General features: G+C 51.5%; 1 pseudogene across 1 annotated transcript; it reads left to right on the top strand.

The window, feature by feature from the left end:
• Nucleotides 1-1,104: 1,104 nt before the first annotated feature.
• LOC311176202 (olfactory receptor 14A16-like) lies at nt 1,105-18,118 on the top strand (annotated as a pseudogene). Its single transcript has 5 exons — nt 1,105-1,315; nt 2,252-2,400; nt 9,940-10,361; nt 17,154-17,698; nt 17,959-18,118. The product of its transcript is annotated as an olfactory receptor 14A16-like (transcript).
• The last annotated feature ends 1,152 nt before the right edge of the window (nt 18,119-19,270 follow it).

The raw sequence follows: 19,270 nt of genomic DNA, 5'->3' as shown, positions 1-19,270 counted from the left end.
CTTATAAAATAAAATAAAGAAGGGAATGGAGGGCCTCCCCGGTGGCACAGCGGTTGAGCGCTGGGTTGCGAAGCTGCCCGCAGCCTCTGCAGCACCAGTTCAATCCCCAGCTGCTTCCCGGCCACCAGAGGAGGGTCCCACAGGGCGTGCAGACCTCTCCTGCCGCTGGCTGCTCCCCTCAGCAGTGTACTTTGGTCCTTCTGCCTGCTCAGCTCCCCACTCTGGCTCTGGTGAATTCTCTCACCCTCCCGTGCTTCTGACTCTACCCAGTGCTTGTATAAATAAATAAATAAATAAATCTTTAAAAAAAAAAAGAAGGGAATGGAGGCATCACTCCCCCATTTTTCAAACTATACTACAAAACCATAATAATCAAAACTGCATGGTATTGGAACCAGAACAGACACACAAATCAATGGAACCAAATAGAAAACCCAGATGTATGGTCAACTAATCTTTGACAAAGGAGCAAAGACTATGCACTGGAGCAAATAAAGTTTGTTCAATAAATGGTGCTGGGAAACTGGGTCACTCCATGCAAAAGAATGAAGCTTGACTACTACCTCACACCATGCACAAAAAACAACTCAAAATGGATTAAAGAACTAGACATAAGATCTGAACCCATAAAATACATAGAAGGAAATATAGGCGAAACACTACATGACATGCACCTCAGCAACATCTTTAAGGACTCATCACCCCAAGCAGTGATAGTGAAGGCAAAGATCAACAGCTGGGACTACATCCAATTGAAGAGCTTCTGCACAGCAAAAGAGACAATAACCAAAACAAAGAGAAACCCCAACCACTGGGAGAACATTTTTGCACACAATGCTAATGATAAAGGGCTGATCACAAAAATCTACAAAGAGCTGAAAAGACTCAACAAAAACAAAGAAAATAATCCAGTCAAAAAATGGGCAGAAGAGCTAATAAGAAACTTCTCTGAAGTGGAAATGCAAATGGCCAACAGTAAATGAAACAATGTTCAACATCACCTGTAACCAGGGAAATGCAAATCAGAACTACCATGAGATACCATCTTACACCAGTTAGAATGGCACATTTTCAAAAAACTAGCAACAACAAATGTTGGCGAAGATGTGGAGAAAAAACTCCCACCAGTTTGGTGGTCGTGGGGCCACCCTCAACTGTGTCACCGCAGTGCCCGCCAGGGGCATCCCAGAGGACAAGTCTGGAGAAGGGGTGATTGGGCAGGGCTGGGGTGCGGGCTCTGTGCTCAGAGCACTGGGCCCGGCTCTGCTGTTGACCAGCCTTGGTCCTGTCGCCTCACCCTGGCAAGGGGACCTTGGTGAGGAGCCTGCAGGAGGGGGGATGGGGAAAGGGACTGAAGGGCCTGATTGGGCTGTCTGGGGCCACTGGGGTCCATGGGTCACTGGAATCCATGGGTCATTGGAGTGCAGGAGTCACTGGGGTTCAGAGGTTGGGGCTGCAGTGGTCACTGCGGCTCAGGGCTCACTGGGATTCAGGAACCACCCTGACAAGGTCCTCTCTTATGTCCGCCGTCCCTTGACGACCATGAAGGACACGGTACCAATGGCCACGACCCCACCCGGGGCCTGTCCCCACCTGGGGCCTGTCCCCACCCGGCCAGCAAGTGTCTCCGGAGTCCAGACAGCTCCTGGGCAAGCCCCCCACGGGGCCACAAGGAAGCCCCATCCAGATGCCCGCGGCCCTGACACGACACCAGCCCAGGGAGAGCCCTGCCACCCAGGGGGTGCTCGCAGGCCGCCTGGCCAAGGGGAGCCACACCCCGGCAAAGCTCAGCTCCACGCAGGGGACACAGGGTTCTGTAGGGACAGGAACATCCCCGGTCAGACCCAGCTCCATCCCGCTGCCCTCAGGCTCTGCTGCCCTCCTGTCTCTCCCCCCTCCTCCCGTGCTCCCTCCTCCTGTCTGTTCCCTCCTCCTGCCCCCCAGGACCCCAGGGGGACACACGGGGGTGGCGGGGACTTTCCAGCCCCCTGTGGACCGGGCTTGTCTGTGGCTCTGGGGGGGTCACACCCGGCCCCGTGGTGGTTATGGTCACTGATGGGGCTGAGGGGGCAGGTCCTGCTTGCGGGGTCCCCAAGGACCCCCGACGGTGCCGCTGACCTGGGAGGCTCATTACCGGGCGTCGCCGAGAAGTCCACGGGGACTAGGACACTGGGGCCCCGGCGAGCCCCCCGCGGAGGGCGTGGACATGTCAGGGCTGGGCCGTGGACACAGAGCGCCCTGCCCGCTGCAGGTCGGGAGCCGAGGCCGGACCAGAAGGCAGAGGCAGCGCCTCGCGGGCAGTGGGACCAGCCGTCCGGGGGTTCGTGTCTCCTCCCGGCTCCTCCGGAGGGCGAGCTTCGTGGGCGCCGCTGCTGGGCCGCGGGCGCCGCCAACATGGACGTGCGGGTCGGGTAAGGTTGGGGCGCTCCCGGGTGATCCATGTTCTCTGTTCAGTGTCAGTATCTGTTCCACTGAGCTGCGTCTCACAGAGTCAGCCTTTCCCTGGGAACAGCGGACCTTACTTTGTTGTCCTACCAGAGGGAATTTTATTTGTTCTGTTTTGAGGTAACATGTTTTACAACCCGGTGTCACTTCCCAATGCATTCTGTATTTCAGAATAACAGCACTTGAAATATTCATCTTATAAATTACAATTAATAAATTCCAAGTTGTACAAACAGTTCCGTTCCAGAGTGCCATGTTGTACTGGGAGAGTTTCTAAGAGAGAAAATACATTTTTTTTTTATTTTATTTTCAGGTGGTGTTTTTGAGAATCGTTGCATCAAAGCTATGATATTTCAGCATTTAGAACTCTGAGTTGAAAGTGTTTAGTGTTTGATAAAATCACATTTGATGGGGGCCTCCCTGGTGGTGCAAGGGGTTAAGTCTCAGCACTGTGAAACTACCTGCAGCCTCTGCAGCAAGAGTTTTATGCCCGGCCAGGGAGTTTCCCACAGGGAGCAGCAGACCTCTCCTGTCTCCCCGCTGCTCCCCTCAGCAGTGGGTTTCAGTCAGTCTGCCTGCTCTGCTCCCCGCTCTGTCTCTGGTGAGTCCTCTCTCCCCCCCCCCCACACCTCTGGCCTGCACCCCAGCTCTTGTAAGCAAAATTAAATTGATTTTTTTAAAAAAAAATCAAATTTAATGGAATTATTTAAGAAATAGTAGAGACTCCAGGGGAAAATTAAAATAATACTAATTATTTAAAAAGGGAAAGCTATACACGTTCATCCCTAAACTATTATGAAAAGTAGGTGCATCAGACAGAAATTCATGAACTTTTCCTGGGATCTATGTTGATCTTTCTATTTCCTCCACAATATAATGATAGAACAACTGGAAATTGGTCTATTATGGACGTGATATTGTTTTTATTTTAACTCCACACACCAACAGAAAAATAGAAAATCTAATTTTATACAATATGAATATAAATATGTATTATAAATCACTGAATAAGTTTTTAATAGGATACAACAGGTCCAAAACTTATATTTTCTTGTTTTCATTATAATAGCTGGAATTGCTTCTCTATTCTCTTACAATACATTCATATCACCACATTCTCCTAAAAATCCTACCTTAAATGGATAAAATGATTTCATCATTACAAATATTATTCTAAACCACTCAAGAGATGTCTCCACCTATGACCACCTGGTATTTTCATTTATCTTCTACTTTCTACTGAATTTTTAAATTTCTGTCCACCACTGTATTTCCCTCCCCAGGGCCTGACCCTCTGTCACCCACAGAGCGGGGAGAGGGTGAGAATGGGGAGGAGGGGAGTGGGCAGGGCTGCCCCGTGTCCAGACGTCCCCACTCACGTTCGGGCCTGGGGGGAGGAACAAACCCGCACACAGGGTACCTGGGGCCCTGGGACCAGCAGCGACAGCCACACACACAGACCGTCTGGCCCAGCCCCGGAACCGCCTCCACCCTGCACAGACGTGCATGAGTCTGAGGGGGACAGAGGGGCCAGGAGGGACCCGGGGTGGACGAGCCCATCCTGCTGGAGGGACGTGTTGGTGTGACCTGGGAGGAGACTCTGCGGAAAATGTGGTCTCTGGGTCCTCAGATGTGGGGAGTAAGGGGCAGGTAGATGAGAAGACCAGGGGAGGGACCAGGAGGCAGCGGTGAGGCTGACAGAGGAGGCATCAGGACACGCCACACGGGGATGCCGAGCACAGATCATTCAGTTCCAGGACAGTGTAGGGTCCTGGGGAGCAGGAAAACAGGGACCCACACAACCCACCTCCCTGCACACCCGTCCCTGTGGGGCCTCCCCAAACCAGGGATGTGCTGGAGGAGCAGGGACAGGCTCTCCAGGGTGGGGAGGGGCTGGGCATGGTCACATGTCCTCTGGGGCTGTGCCCTGGCCAACCTCTGGGAGGTGTGCTGGGCGGAGACACTGGGGCCTGGGCTGGAGGGGGAGCTGCAGGACTGGGGCACATGGGAGGGACAGTCAGTCAGGTTTGTTGAGAGGTTTGAAATTGTAATTCTTAAAGTTCTGTTGGGTCAGTGGAAATCTTCAAGCCTTCAACAATTTTCAGGACTTGTTTGGACAGTGTGATCATGTCCCCTCACAGGAGATGGAAATGAAAGTTTGAACACAGCAGCACACGCACATGAGGGTACTAGACTCTGTAGGACCAATAAGGAAATAAGGAGTAATCACCAGTGAGTAAATTGAATCATTATCTTATGCTGATAACTCATTTTATGACAACATTGAAGATATGACAATATTTTCTTATTCTTTATTTTTTTAAAAAAATACAGAAAATGACTCCAGGAGTGACCATGGACAATCTCACGGCCATGACAGAATTTGTGCTCCTGGGGTTCCCCACCCAGGGGACCATGGGGTTCTTGCACCCGCTGCTCTTCTCCCTGGTCTACCTGTGCGCCCTGCTGGGGAATGGGCTCATCGTCCTCATCACCACCCTGGACCGGCACCTCCACACCCCCATGTACTTCTTCCTGAGGGGTCTGTCATTCTCGGACCTCTGCCTCATCTCAGCCACGGTCCCCAAGTCCATTTCCAGCTCTCTGAGGCACAGCAGCTCCATCTCCTTCCCGGGCTGTGTCCTCCAGGTCTTCATGATGGTTATTTCAGCAGCTGCAGGGCTTCACCTGCTCACGGTGATGAGCGTTGACCGCTATGCTGCCATCTGCCACCCCCTGCACTATGAGGTCCTCATGAGCAGGGACAGGTGTGTGCAGCTGACAGCTGTGTCCTGGCTGGGTGGATGTTTCATCTCTGTGATGCTCACAGCTGGAACCTTCTCCTTGTCCTACTGTGGGTCCAACGTGGTCCACCAGTTCTTCTGTGACGTCCCCCAGTTATTGGCTATTTCCTCCTCAGAAAATGTGATGAGTGAACTTGTCCCCCTTTTTATTTGTATGACATTGGATATGTCCTGCTTCATTTTCATCATCATTTCCTATGTGCACATCTTCTCTGCTGTCAGGTAGATCCCATCCACAGAAGGAAAAGCCAAAGTTTACTCCACCTGCCTTCCCCACCTGCTGGTTGTGTTGCTATTTGTCTCCACTGGGCTCTTTGCTTATCTGAAGCCAACCTCAGAGACACCGTCCATGTCTGACCTGGTCATTTCTATGTTCTACACGACGGTGCCCCCCACGTTTAATCCCGTCATATACAGTCTGAGGAATGAAGCCATGAAGTCGGCTGTGGGGAGACTGATGAAGGGCCATTACACCAGCAAGTAAAGCTCACCCTTCTTTCCCTCAGTCACAGAGACTTTCTACAAGTGCACGCCCGGGCCCTCCAGCCACCCTCACAGGTGGTTGTGTCACAGGGACACCAGCCCCTCCTTTGTCCCTGTGCCCTCCTCTCTCTCTCAGAGCCTCAAGGGGTTGTTCCCCAAGACTTTTCAAGTGTTTCCCTGCTCAAATGCCTGTTTTCTGCCGCCACCTGATTGTGTGTCCATGTCTGATTTGCTTTGCTGCGTTCTTTCTAAAACTCCCTCCTTTTGCACATTCCTGTCCTCGCCCTGTCCGTGCCCGCCCGGGTGTGGATGTGCCACCATCTGGTCCTTGGTCCTTGGGCCAAGAGGGCCTGCTGGGGATGACACCACCGTGATGGTGGCAGAGCTGTGAGAGAGTCCTGCTGCCTGTGCCCGCGTGTGACCCGCTGCTTGATCCATCCTGGAGTTTTAAGCCAAGGTGGTTGCTCTGCGTAGTTTCTCTGTCCCCCCAGCCATGCGATAGGGCCTTTTCTCCACACCCTCTAGTACCTGTGCGCCCCTGTGTCATGGTGTTGTCCCGGAATGAGGGGTGTCTCCTTGTACCAAAATTCCTGTCTCTGGTGAGCATTGGGGCAGCTTGTTACCCCATAGACTCAGGGTCCCTCAGGGGGATCAGCCCCTCCCATGGGCAGCTTTGTCCACCCAGGCCAGGGAGCAGGTGTCCTCTCTGTCCTTTGTGGGCCAAGCACTAACTGTCCATTGCCCAAACCCGGGGGCATCAATCAGACCTGGAAATGTGACAGTGGCCTGGGCACAGCTTGCCCAACAGGTTCCCCAGTGGCCCTCTGCCCAGCTGAGCAGTCCAGTCCGTCCCCTGGGAGCTGGTCCTGGGGACTCTGGCACCAGCAGTTGGGGTTTCAGGGAAATGAGAGGAAGGCCCAGGCAAGTGGGTTGTGGGTGGGCAGGTCCAGCCTCAGTTCACAGACACAGCAGAGCTGCCCACTGCCTGCAGTGGACACAGGGCTGGGTAGACACTGCATCCCACCCTGGTTTGTTGGGCCAGCCCAACCCCACGACCCTCACAGGCGCAGGCGTACATCCCTCAGGAACCGCTGGGTGGCACGTGGCCTCAGAGCGGGTGGCCCATAAGGGGGTGGACAGGCCTTCAGGGGTCCATGAGCCGGGGCTGCCACAGGGCCTGGAGTCAGCACCCATGTGCACCCCCAACCTCACCCATCCTGGTCCTCTGGCTCCACCTCCCTCAGGGAGGCGCCATCTTGCTGGAAAGCTGTGGGCTGGGCCTGGCGGACGCTGTGGACACGGGCAGGACAGCGTTTTGGCCCGGGACTGTCATCCCCTGTCTCCTCAGTCAGTACCCCCCACCCCGTTGCCTGTGCCTGACCTGGTGGGCCCTATGAGGACTCTGGGGGAGACCCACAGCTGCGAGAGGGTCCCCCAATCTGCTGTGTCAGAGCCCCAGACACAGACCACCCCATGGAAATGCCAGACAGCTATGCCTCGGGACTGACCCACAGCGGAAGATAAACACAAGCTTCCCTCACACACGGCAACAGTTCAAATGTGATGACAGAGTTATAGGTGCTGAGACTAAATGCCATTTTTAAATAAACAAATTCTGAGTCACACAAACAAATTCTCGTGTCAGAAGATCCAGGTGCTTCCCCTTCTTGCTCCTGGGGGATTTCATCCTGGTTTTCCACCTCCCTCCCCCTCCTGCCCCTACAAGGCCCTCGTCCAACCCCCCACCTGCCAGGCCCCAGGATGGTGCACAGGGGGAGGCAGAAACTTTCCAGCTTCCTGTGAATTGGGCTCATCTGTGGCTTTGACAATGTGGCCACACCCGGGTGCCCCATAGTAGGCTCAGTTGATGGTGGTGGAGCATGAAAGGGGATGAATTACATTCCTTTCCACTGAGGTGTAAACCACTAACAAAAGTGCCTCTGGCACACTCAGTGCACAAATTACCCACTTTATGTGCTACAGGATGACGCCAATGAAGACAGTGACCTGACGAAGGGTGCTTGTCCCTCTAGAGGAGGGTCCTGAGTGCTGAATTTGGACAGTGTCCAACAGACGGACACCAGCTCCAGAGCTCAAATAGCCCAGCCCTAAGGCCCTGCTCTGTCCACGAGGCAGCGCAGGATGGGGTGGAACATCCTGTGAGTGCTCAGAGGCATACCCACGAGCCCCGAACATGGAGTAGGAGGTTGGGACACCCTCTGTCCCACCATGGCCACAACCTCAGGAGAGAGACAGGACACGGCAGTGGGAACTTTCCCCCCAGATGTCAGGTATCTTCCCCCAGCTATTTGCAGAGAAGAATCCACTCACACTTGAAAGATTTTAGATTTCAAACTTCTTTTTACATTGGAGAGAGCATAGCAGTTAAAATCTTATTTTACAAATAATGAAACTAATAAATTCTTAAGATGCACAAGTTGCTTATTTCACAATTCCATATTCTCCTGGGATGAATTTCACTGGGATAAAATAACTATTTCATTTTAACTGTTCCAAGTACTATGATGTTTTATAGCATCATCATAAAGTAGATCATGACTTAAAATACATCTAACATCACGTCATCACTGTGGTTGTGCACTCAGCACAGTGTGTCCGTGTGTGTTCAGTGTCAAATAAAAGCAATACATTTGATGCAATTAATGTGAGGAATGCTAAACTTAATATGATATTAAAAATAATACTTATTGTTAAAAATCAGAATATTATGTCATTTTGTCCTTAAATCTTATGACCTATATGTCAAGTAGAGATTCAATAACTGTTTACAGCAACTTTGGGGAGAGTTTCATGACTCTGACAATGAAGTGCATGTGGCAGGGACATCTGACTATTTATGGACCTGGACTTGGGGTTTTTCTCCAACTCCGTCACTCAAGGATTGTTAGTAACATTGAAAAAGGAAGAGTAACAGTTTTTTTTTGTTTGTTTGTTTGTTTGTTTTTTGTTTTTTTTTGTTTTGTTTTTAGTAAGGAAGAGATCTATGCAAAACATATTTCACCATTAAATTTAAAGTAATCAAACGATTTATACAACTAGACCAAATTGTATCCTAATTTATTTTGTAATTAAATGATATTGGATTGTTTAAACTAATGTATATCCAGAAAGTTATTTCCTGTATTCTCCTCAAAAATCCTGCCTCCCCAGGGACTGCCCATCCGTCACCTCACAGAGGGGGGAAGAGGGTGAGATTGGGGGCGGGAGAGTGGGCAGGGCTGCCCCTTGTCCAGACGTCCCCACTCAGACATGGGCCTGGGGGGAGGAACAAACCCACACACGGGGGACCCAGGGCCCTGGGACCGGCAGGGACAGCCACATGCACAAACCGTCCAGCTCAGCCCCGTAGCGGCCTTCTCCTTGCACAGATGTGCATGAGTCTGAGGGAGACAGAGGGGCCGGGAGGGACCCGGGGGGGACAAGCCCATCCTGCAGGAGGGACGTGTGGGTATGACCCAAGAGGAGACTCTGCAGGAAACGTGGTCTCTGGGTCCTCAGATGTGGGGAGTCAGGGGCAGAGAGATGAGGAGACGAGGGGATGGACTAGGAGGCAGCAGTGAGGCCACATGGACAGGAATCTGACAGAGGAGGCATCAGGACACACCGCACGGGACACCAAGCCCAGATCATTCAGATGAAGGACAGTGTCGGGTCCTGGAGGCAGGAAAACAGGGACCCACTCACCCCATCTCCCTGCACACCCCTCCCTGTGGGGCCTCCCCAGACCAGGGCTGTGCTAAAGGAGTAGGGACAGGCTCTTCAGTGTGGGGAGGGGCTGGGCATGGTCACGTGTCCTCTGGGGCTGTGCCCTGGACAACCTCTGGGAGGTGTGCTGGGTGAAGACACTAGGGCCTGGGTAGGAGCAGGAGTAGTGGGACTGGGGTGGGGTGTGTAGTGTGGGAGGTTTGTTGACAGAAAAGAGGTTCTAATGTGTTTAAGTTTTGTAGGGGACTGTTGAAATTTGAGTCTCTCACCAATCTGGCAGACATATTTGGAGAATATAATAACCTCACATTCACATTAGAAGGGAAAAATTGGTTGAATAAAACTGTATATATAGATGTGCCTAGAAGGAATAAGTATGTAGAAAATACATTGCATTTTTAACTTATATTGATAACCCCTTATATTTTCAATATTGGAAGATTCAGGCTTTTCCCGCTTTCTTCTTTTACACAGATAATAGCTCCGGGGGGAGACCAATCACACCATCATGACAGAATTCATCCTCCTGGGGTTTCCCACCCAGGGGACCATGGGCTTCCTGCACTCTCTGGTCTTCTCCCTGGTCTACCTGTGTGCTCTGCTGGGGAACGGGCTCATCGTCCTCATCACCACCCTGGACCGGCACCTCCACACCCCCATGTACTTCTTCCTGAGGAGTCTGTCCTTCATGGACCTCTGCCTCATCACAACCACTGTCCCCAAGTCCATTGCCAACTCTCTGATGCACGGTACCTCCATCTCCTTCCTGGGCTGTGTCGTCCAGGTGTTTATGCTGATTCTTTCAGTAGGTACAGAGTTGCATCTGCTCACAGTGATGAGCCTTGACTGCTATGCTGCCATCTGCCACCCACTGCACTATGAGGTCATCATGAGCAGGGACAGGTGTATGCAGCTGACAGCTGTGTCCTGGCTGGGTGGGGGCATCATCTCTGTCATGCTTATAGCTGGAACCTTCTCTGTCCTACTGTGGGTCCAACGTGGTCTACCAGTTCTTCTGTGACATCCCCCAATTTTTGGCTATTTCCTGCTCAGGAAATGAAATGAATAAACTTGCACCCATTCTCATAACTGTGGTGTTGTTTATCTGCTACTTTATTTTCATCATTATTTCCTATGTCCACATCTTCTCTGCTCTCAGGAAGATCCCATTCATAGAATGTCAGTCCAAAGTCTATTCCACCTGCCTTCCCCACGTGCTGGTTGTGGTGCTGTTTCTCTCCACTGGATGCTTTGCTTATCTGAAGCCAACATCAATGACCCAGTCCCTCTCTGATCTGGTTATTTCTATGTTCTACATGATGGTGCCCCCACCTTTAATCCCATCGTATACAGTCTGAGGAACCAAACCTTGAAAATGGCTGTGGGGAGACTGATAAATGGCCAATACACCAACAAGTGAGATATCACAAGCTAAAAGAAACTCCTCATTCATTCTGTTTTCCCCTCTAACTCTAACATGTCATCATTTATATAGTATAGACTCTTGCATTAGAAATTATCCTTTTCCAGAAATTTATATTCTCATATTCTTCCATTAACTGTAGTTTCCTAAAATACTGCAAACATTTACCAAACCTCCAACTGTGTGAAATTCAAATAAACTGAATTCTCACTCATATTTTAACTATGTATTTGGTGTTAGAAAGAATGTTCTGGAACTCACACATTACCAACAGTTATGTAGAGTGAATCTGTGGTAAAAGGGATCCCTCCTTGGGAGCCTTTGGGTCACCAGACTGCAGTTCTGGGCTCTCAGTTCCTTGTTTCCTGTGTGTGTCTTCACTGAGGGGCCCCCGTGCTAGTGGAGGGAAGGGGTGCACCATTGAGTGGATCCCTCACCTTCATGAATATAATGGGTCACCTCTGAGACAAATTCATATTTCTGTTCAAAGGGCAAGGAGCATCTACTCCTGAATCTGCCAGAGATGGAAAGATCGACACATTCTTGGGAAAGGAATCTGTGATTAAAAATGACAGTTGATGTGAATATTAATCCAGATGTCAGATTTGTTTCTAAAAGGACTATTCTCTTTGATGTACCATAATAAAAACAAAATATCCATGAATTCTTACTGAAACTGCATATGTACAGTGAAAGTCTTTAGCTCGGAGACATTGGTTTGTCTGTGTGTGTGTTTAGGCTCCCTTAGCTGTCAAAGTTGTATTTTGATGTCTCACGCCTGGACTTCGTGTCAACTTTCCTGTGGGTAATATTTACGTCCTTCTCTTCTACTTTGGAACTATGTTATTTTTTACATTATGTAAGGTATATTACATAAAAATTAAGCACAGCAATATTTTAATGTTTCATCTCCAGCAGCTTCTGCGCTATAGATTCTGGTGCCTCAAGGCTCTGTCTCCACCCTGAGACCATGAGCTGGGGGCGAGGTTCCTCCTCTCCAGTGTATGCTCTGGGAGCTGTCACTTGTCTCCACGCTCTCCTGACTGCTTATAACACACAAGGTCCATGAAAATCTCTTAAACATGAGTGTTATTAACCTGTGGATGCGATTCTTGAGGTGAGGGCACCGTGTCCACCACGTCCAGCTCGATGAGCACCACAGCTGCCCCTTGGCCTCATGACCTCCCCTGAGCCCATAAAGACTCTCCCCAGAGGTGATGACCCTGCCCTGGCCCCTGCAGCCGCACCCCGCTGCTGTGCAGGAGAAAAGGGGGTCTCCCTCCCGGGGGTGCCTTGGCTCCGAGGAGAGCCCAGGTGTTGCAGTGACAACACCCTGGTGAGCGGGAGCTGGGAGCAGGCTGCACAGGGCAGGGCGCTGCTTTAGAGCCAGGCCCGGCCCCTTGGTCCTGGAACCAGGGCCCGGGGCAGCTGTGGGGCTGGAGGACTAAGGGGAAAGGGAGGCCGAGGAGAGAAACGTGCTGGCATCTGAGGTCAGGTGTCGGGCGTCCCCAGGCCCTCTCACTGCGGGACCACGCGGCACTGAGATGGGGACACAGCCCTCGCCCTGGCCATGGTGTCAGTCTTATCACAGCGTCCATGCCTCAGCTTCTGGGGTCCCTTGTCCTGCCTCAGTTACCAGCCCCCCACATTCCGGGTCACCCCTTGTGATGCACGCCTTTCCCGGTGCCCCGCTTTCAGCGCTTGGCTGATCTGAGGGCACGCCCCAGGGTTGGGTCCTGCGGCTACGGGCCTGGTAGCCCTGACGTGGACAGGGAACACACTCGCAGTGAACAGTGATGGGGCTGCTCAGGAGGAGCAACCACAGGGGTTGACCCCACCGCAGGCACATCCTTCTGCCGGTCCCGGTGAAGAGCCAGGTGCACCTCCGTCTCAGCTGCATCCCAGCCACTGCTGGGCAGTGCGTGTCCCTCACGCCCACAGCCTTGGGCTTCCCGCTGAGCCTGCAGAGGGGCTTCTCCATCATGGCGCTGCTGAGAGGCTGGTTTCTGTCTAGTCAGCACATTCTGGGACAATGTTATCAAGTTCTAGTCATATTTGTCAGGAAATATTACAGAAGTCATATTTTTTCCTGATTTACATCATTTTCATTAAACTCTCACTCCCCTTAAGAGCACGAAGTTTGTGAACATAGAAACGTGAAAATATTTCCCTTCAATTGGGCTAAAATGTTACAATATCATTTTATTTTAAGCTGCTCTGTTGGGGACCACGAGGGGGTCCTCATGTCTCGGGAGAGGAATTTCTCGAAGTCCCAGGACAAGGGCAGCACCACAGCTGGTGGGAAGCACAGCTGGAGAGGCCGGGCAGAGTGGGGAGGGGGTGAGCAGCGAGCAGAGGGCCCTTGGGATTGAGTCACTGTGCTGCCACTCCTGATTCTGGACTAAGTGGGGAGCCCCCCACACCACACCTTTTCCACTTGCCAGATGCTGTCCAGAAACAGAGCCAAGCCCAGGCATGGGAGCCAGGGCGGGCATGCTCAGGCAAGTGTGCGGACTGCCCGGAAGGCCTGGCCCGGGGGAGATGAGGCTCTCACACCCTGGGTCACCTCCTCTTCCAACCAGGCCTTGAGTGTCGATTCTCTGTCTGACATGCTTTTTTCCCCTTTAAAATGCCAAACAATATTATGAAGTTTTATAAATAAATGTTCCTTCTGTAATAATTCTGCCTCTCACATAACACTATTCACAAAGTTTCTCTATGTTCTCTTTGCTTTTCTTCTATCTAAAATTAAAAGTACCCATTCTCACTAAAAACACACATTTAAGAACTTATCCTCAACCTGAAGCTGGAGGATGGTCTGGCTGAAGGGGGCAGATTGAATCCTACTATGATTTTCTGCTTGTGCTCCTGCACCTTTGGTATAAATGAATAAAGTTTGGGCCACTAGGGTAGTTAGTTGAGTTAAAAAATCAGGCTTCTTTTCCAGCACTCCTGCCATCAGCCTCTGTGGTGGCCTCTGCGGTCTTGCCCATGTGCCTGTGATGGTGGGCACCTGGGCCAGAGTACACAGGGCATGTGCATGTAACGGGGACCCCAGTGCCCTCGGGTGAGGGAGTGTAAGGGTGCGGTCACTCTAGATCCAGGGGGAGGGGAGACAGCCAGAGAAATGCTGAGGGTGAGAGCTGCTCAGTCCCGTGAGTCAGCATTAAAGGCCTGAAAAATCTAAAGGCCACAAAATTCCCTTTTGTCTGTGAGAAGCGACAATGGACCTCCTCGAGCTGAATGGGTGGAAAACAAATGGTGCAGGTGGCAGGATTTTTCACAGAGAGAAGATGCACCGAGTGGCCTCTGTCAATGGAGTCAAACATATTTTTGGAGTCGCTGCGGGAACACAGCTGGTGGCCAATGTCCAGGAAGAGCAGCAGAGAGCAGGAGGCAGACGAGGCCCTGGAGATGCAGGGCAAGATGCTGGGGAACACCTGGAACCTTGTGGGGAGGGAGGCAGCCAGACTAGCACCTGACCCCCACCACCCCTGAGGCTGCAGACTTAACAGGGAAAGCAAGGCCCCGCCCATCATTTGGAGCTTGCCAGTGGCAAAGATCACACTGATGACCCCAAGAGACAATCCTGCTGAGGCCAGGCTTGGGCACATTGATGGCTGATTATGGGGCCTGGGGGGACAGGGTCATGTGCAGACCCCGGGACATGAAGATCCAAGGGTGGCCACTGGGCCATGCTGGCCTATGGCCACCTATCGCGGGAGCTGCCATGTGCTCAGCCTGGCATGGCAGTGCGCCCCTGGGACGGCTGACAGTGGGACAACGTGAGCGTGCCAGCAGCCCTGGGTTGGCAGAGCTTGGTGCCCTCACCAGGTCTCTGTAGCCAGGCAGGAGATGCATCAGGAAGCCAACTCGGAGAAGGCCAACCACTGGTGCCAAGGTCAGGAGGTCCTGAGCGGTTGAGAAGCAGCCAAAAGGGATGCTGAAGAGGACAGTGGGCCTCTTTAAATCACCCAGGGGTGATGCCCGATCCATTTTGAGTGTCATGTGCGAAAGAACCCGTCCACTGGGGGACAGGCGGGGAAAATGGCTTGTGGTGGAGAACAGAGCTGGCAGGGCCCAGAGAAAGGCAGCACAGGCAGCGTTGTCCTCGGGTCCCCGCCTATGACATGCAGAGGGTTGGCTGCAGTTCACAAGTCCCAGTTTTCTTTCCTTCTTCATTTAAATCAGATTCACTTCTCTTCCTTGCCTGCCCTTTGTCTCCCTCCTTCCTCTATATCATCATGAGCAGGGACAGGTGTGTGCAGCTGACAGCTGTGTTCTGGCTGGGTGTGGGTCTCTATGCTGTGATGCACACAGCTGGAACCTTCTCCTTGTCCTACTATGGGTCCAGCGTGGTCCACCAGTTCTGTGACATCCCCCAGTTATAGGCTATTTCTTGCTCAGGAAATGTAATGAACAAACTTGTCCCCGTTCTTGTTGTTGTGTTGTTGTGTATCTGCTACTTTATTTTCATCGTCATTTCCTATGTCCACATCTTCTCTGCTGTCAGGAAGATCCCATCCACAGAAGGGAAGGCCAAGGCCTACTCCACCTGCCTTCCCCACCTGCTGGTTGTGGTGCTGTTTGTCTCCACTGGATGCTTTGCTTATCTGAAGCCGACCTCAGGGACCCCGTCCATGTCTGACCTGGTCATTTCTATGTTCTACACAGTGGTGCCCCCCACCTTTAATCCTGTCATCTACAGTCTGAGGAACCAAACCATGAAGTCGACTGTGAGGAAACTGATAAATTGCCAATATTCCAAGACATGAAATATCACAACCTACAATTATAATCCATGATTAATTTTCCCTCTGAATCAACATGTCATCATTTATAAAGTACAGATTTCTTGCATTAAAAATTTTCCTTTCCCAGAAATTTATATTCTCATGTTTATCCATATGCTTTAGTTTCCTAAATACTGCTCTCATTTGACAAACCTCCAACTTGTGATGTTCATAAACTAAACTCCCACTCATCATTGAAAACAATGTATGTGGCTTAGAATGTTCTAGAACTCACGCATCACCAACTTAACATAAAATGAAGCAGTGGTAAATGTCTTCGGGAGCAGATGTACAAGGGACCCCAGTCCTGGGCACTCAGTACCCCCAGCCCATGTGTGTCTCCACTGAGGGTTCCACCCATATGGAGGGGAGGGGAGACAGAGAGTGGGGCCTCCCTTCCCTCACGATTCCTAATGGGGAATCTTCCTCTCGGAGAAGGTCATGTTTCTGCTCACAGGACAAAGGGAAACCACACTTGACTCTGCCAGAGGTGGAAGCATGGAACCTTCCTTGGTTTGTAGGAATCTATGACTGAAATCTGGAATGGATGGAATATTAATTTCTATGATGCCTGTTTTGACACCAATGTGACTACACTCCCTTGATGTGGTGTTTTCAAAAGTAAAGTTAGATGAATTATCTTTGAAGAACTACATTTCTACTTAAAAATTTATATAATTTGTTTTGTTTATTTTTAGGTTCCTTATTTTCTAGATTGTATCTTTTTTTTAAAAGATTTATTTATTTATACAAGCACTGGGTACAGTCTGAAGCGCGAGTGGGTGAGAGAATTCACCAGAGCCAGAGCAGAACAGACAGACTGACTGAAATACACTGCTGAGGGGAGCAGCGGGCGGCAGGAGAGGTCTGCGTGCCATGTGGGACCCTCTCCCGGTGGCCAGGGAACGAACCGGCACTGCAGAGGCTGCGGGCAGCTTTGCAGCACAGGGCTCAACCTCTGCGCCACCAGGGGAGGCCCTCCAGATTATATTTTGATTGTATACCAGGTATTCGTCTCGACCTTCTTGTAGATTAAACTAAAGTTCATTTTTCTTCTACTTTGGGAACTATGATTAATTACATACAACATTATGGAAAATAAAGCACGACAATATTTGTTAATTCTACACATGTGCACTGCACATGCAGATGTTCTCATATTGTTTCTCTAACACTGAGATTGTGAGTTGGGCGTGATGTTCTTGCTCTCAAGCACTTTCTCTGGGAGCAGGTCACTATGTCTCCAAACTCTCTGATTATCACACATTTGTGTGTGAATTTTTTTTTTAATGATAATACATGTAGTTAACCACAAGACCTGACTGTCCATTCAAATTTCAGAATTAAACATGAGTTAGAAAATCACTCACAGTATCTCCATCTCATTCCCGGGCTGTGTCCTCCAGGTCTTCATGAGCCTTGACCGCTATGCTGCCATCTGTCACCCCCAGCACTATACACCATCATGAGCAGGGACAGGTGTGTGCAGCAGCCAGATGTATCCTGGCTGGGTGGGGGTCTCTAAGCTGTGATGCACACAGCTGGAACCTTCTCGTCCTACTGTGGGTCCAATGTGGTCCACCAGTTCTTCTGTGACATCCCTCAGTTACTGGCTATTTCCTGCTCAATTTGATGAGTGAACTTGTCCCCCTTCTTATTAGTGTGACATTGGATATGGGTTATTTTATTTTCATTGTCATTTCCTATATCCACATCTTCTCTGCTGTCAGGAAGATCCCATCCACAGAAGGTCAGTCCAAAGTCTACTACACCTGCCTTCCCCACCTTCTGGTTGTGGTGCTGTTTCTCTCCACTGGAAGTTTTGCTTATCTGAAGCCGACCTCAGAGATTCCGTCCATGTCTGACCTGGTCATTCCTATGTTCTACACGGTGGTGCCCCCCACCTTTAATCCCGTCATCTACAGTCTGAGGAACCAAGCCATGAATTCAGCTGTGGGGAGACTGATGAAGGGCCGTTTCACCAGCAAGAATAGCTCGCCTTCTTTCTCTCAGCCACAGAGACCGTCTACAAGTGCACGTCCTTGTCCTCCAGCCAGACACATGTTGTTGGGTCACAGGGACACCAACCCCTGGGTCATGGGGGACCAGCACTCTTTGTTCCCTGTGCCCTCACCTCCCTTCTCAGAGCCCTCAGGAGGTTGTTCCCCAAGACTATTACAGTGTTACCCTGCTCAAATGCCTGTTCTCTACCCGCCCCCCAAAGTGTGTGTCCATGTACGACCTGCTTTGTTGCGTGTATTTCTCAAACCCTCTCCTTTCACAGGACTGTGCCCTCCCCCTGCCCGTACCTGCCTGGGAGTGGATGTGCCACCATCTGCTCCATGTCCCGTGGGTCAAGTGGGGCTGCTGTGGAAAACGCCACCATGATGATCGCAGAACCGTGGACTCAAGGAGAGTCCTGCTTTGCCCGTGCCCGCGTGTGACCTGCTGCTGGAATCTGTTCTGGATTTTTTTAAGGAAATGTGGGGTGCTCTGTGCAAAGTTTCACTGTCCCTGTCCACTAGCAGTACAACGGGGTCCTTTCTCCACACCCTCTACTGCCTCTGGGCCCCTATGTCATGGCTGTTGTCCTGGGGTGTGGGGGTGTCTCCTTGTCTCAATCTGCCTGTCTCCTGTGTGCAGTGGGGCAGCTTATTACCCTATAAAATCAGGGTTCTACAGGGGGAGCCACCCATCCCACAGGCAGCCCGGTCCAGACAGGATGGGGGGCTGGTGTCCTGGTTGGCCTGCTCGAGTCAAGCACTAACTATCCTTTGCCCAAATCCCAGGGGGTCATCATCAGACCTGGAACAGTGACTGTGACCTGGGCTCTGGCTTCCTTCATGGCTGAGCAGCCCAGCCAGTCGCCCCCCCGGTAGCTGTGTCCCGGGCACTCTGGCACAGCTGGTTGGGGTTTTAGGGAACAAGAGAGAAAGGCTCAGAGAGGTCTGGGACATGGGTAAGGTGGGTCTACTCTCAGCCTCACATACACAGTGGTGTGGCCTGTTCTCTGCAATAGACACAGGGCAGGGCTGGGGTGGACACTGCATCCTGGCTGGTCGGATTGGGGCCCAGGCCGACCCCAGGGCCCCCATGTGTGGGTTGCACTCCCAGTCAGGAAACCAATGTTGGTGTGTGGTTTCAGGGAGGGCGGGCCCAGAAGAGGATGGTGAGGCTGTCAGAGGGTCCAGGGGCAGGGGCTGTGGTGGGGCTTAGGGAGCAGTGCCCCCGAGCATTCCCCAAGCAGCGATGGGCCCCCCTAGCCATGCCCATCCCAGGACTCCAGCTCTGCTTCCCTCATGGTGGCGCCATATTGCTGGACAGTTGTTGGCATGGCCAGGCAGATGCTGCAGAGACTGACAGGACAGTGGGTGGGCCCTGGGACTGTCCTGTGTCTCCACCAATATCCCCCGTTGTCTGTGAGCGCGCACAGGGAGCTGGAAAGACTGTGAGGGCGCGGGGAGAGCCACACCCAGGAGAGGGAACCCCCACTCTGCTGTGTCAGACCACCCCGTGGTCACGCCTAACAGCGCCGCCTCAGGATGGACCCACAGTGGAAGATAAACACAAGCCTCTGTCAGGAACACAACAGTTCA

The sequence above is a fragment of the Talpa europaea genome (assembly GCF_964194135.1).
Source record: "Talpa europaea genome assembly, chromosome: 8".
In the NCBI taxonomy this organism is placed as follows: domain Eukaryota; kingdom Metazoa; phylum Chordata; class Mammalia; order Eulipotyphla; family Talpidae; genus Talpa; species Talpa europaea.
Note: the sequence above shows the minus strand (reverse complement) of the source record. Positions and strands in the feature narration are given on the sequence as shown.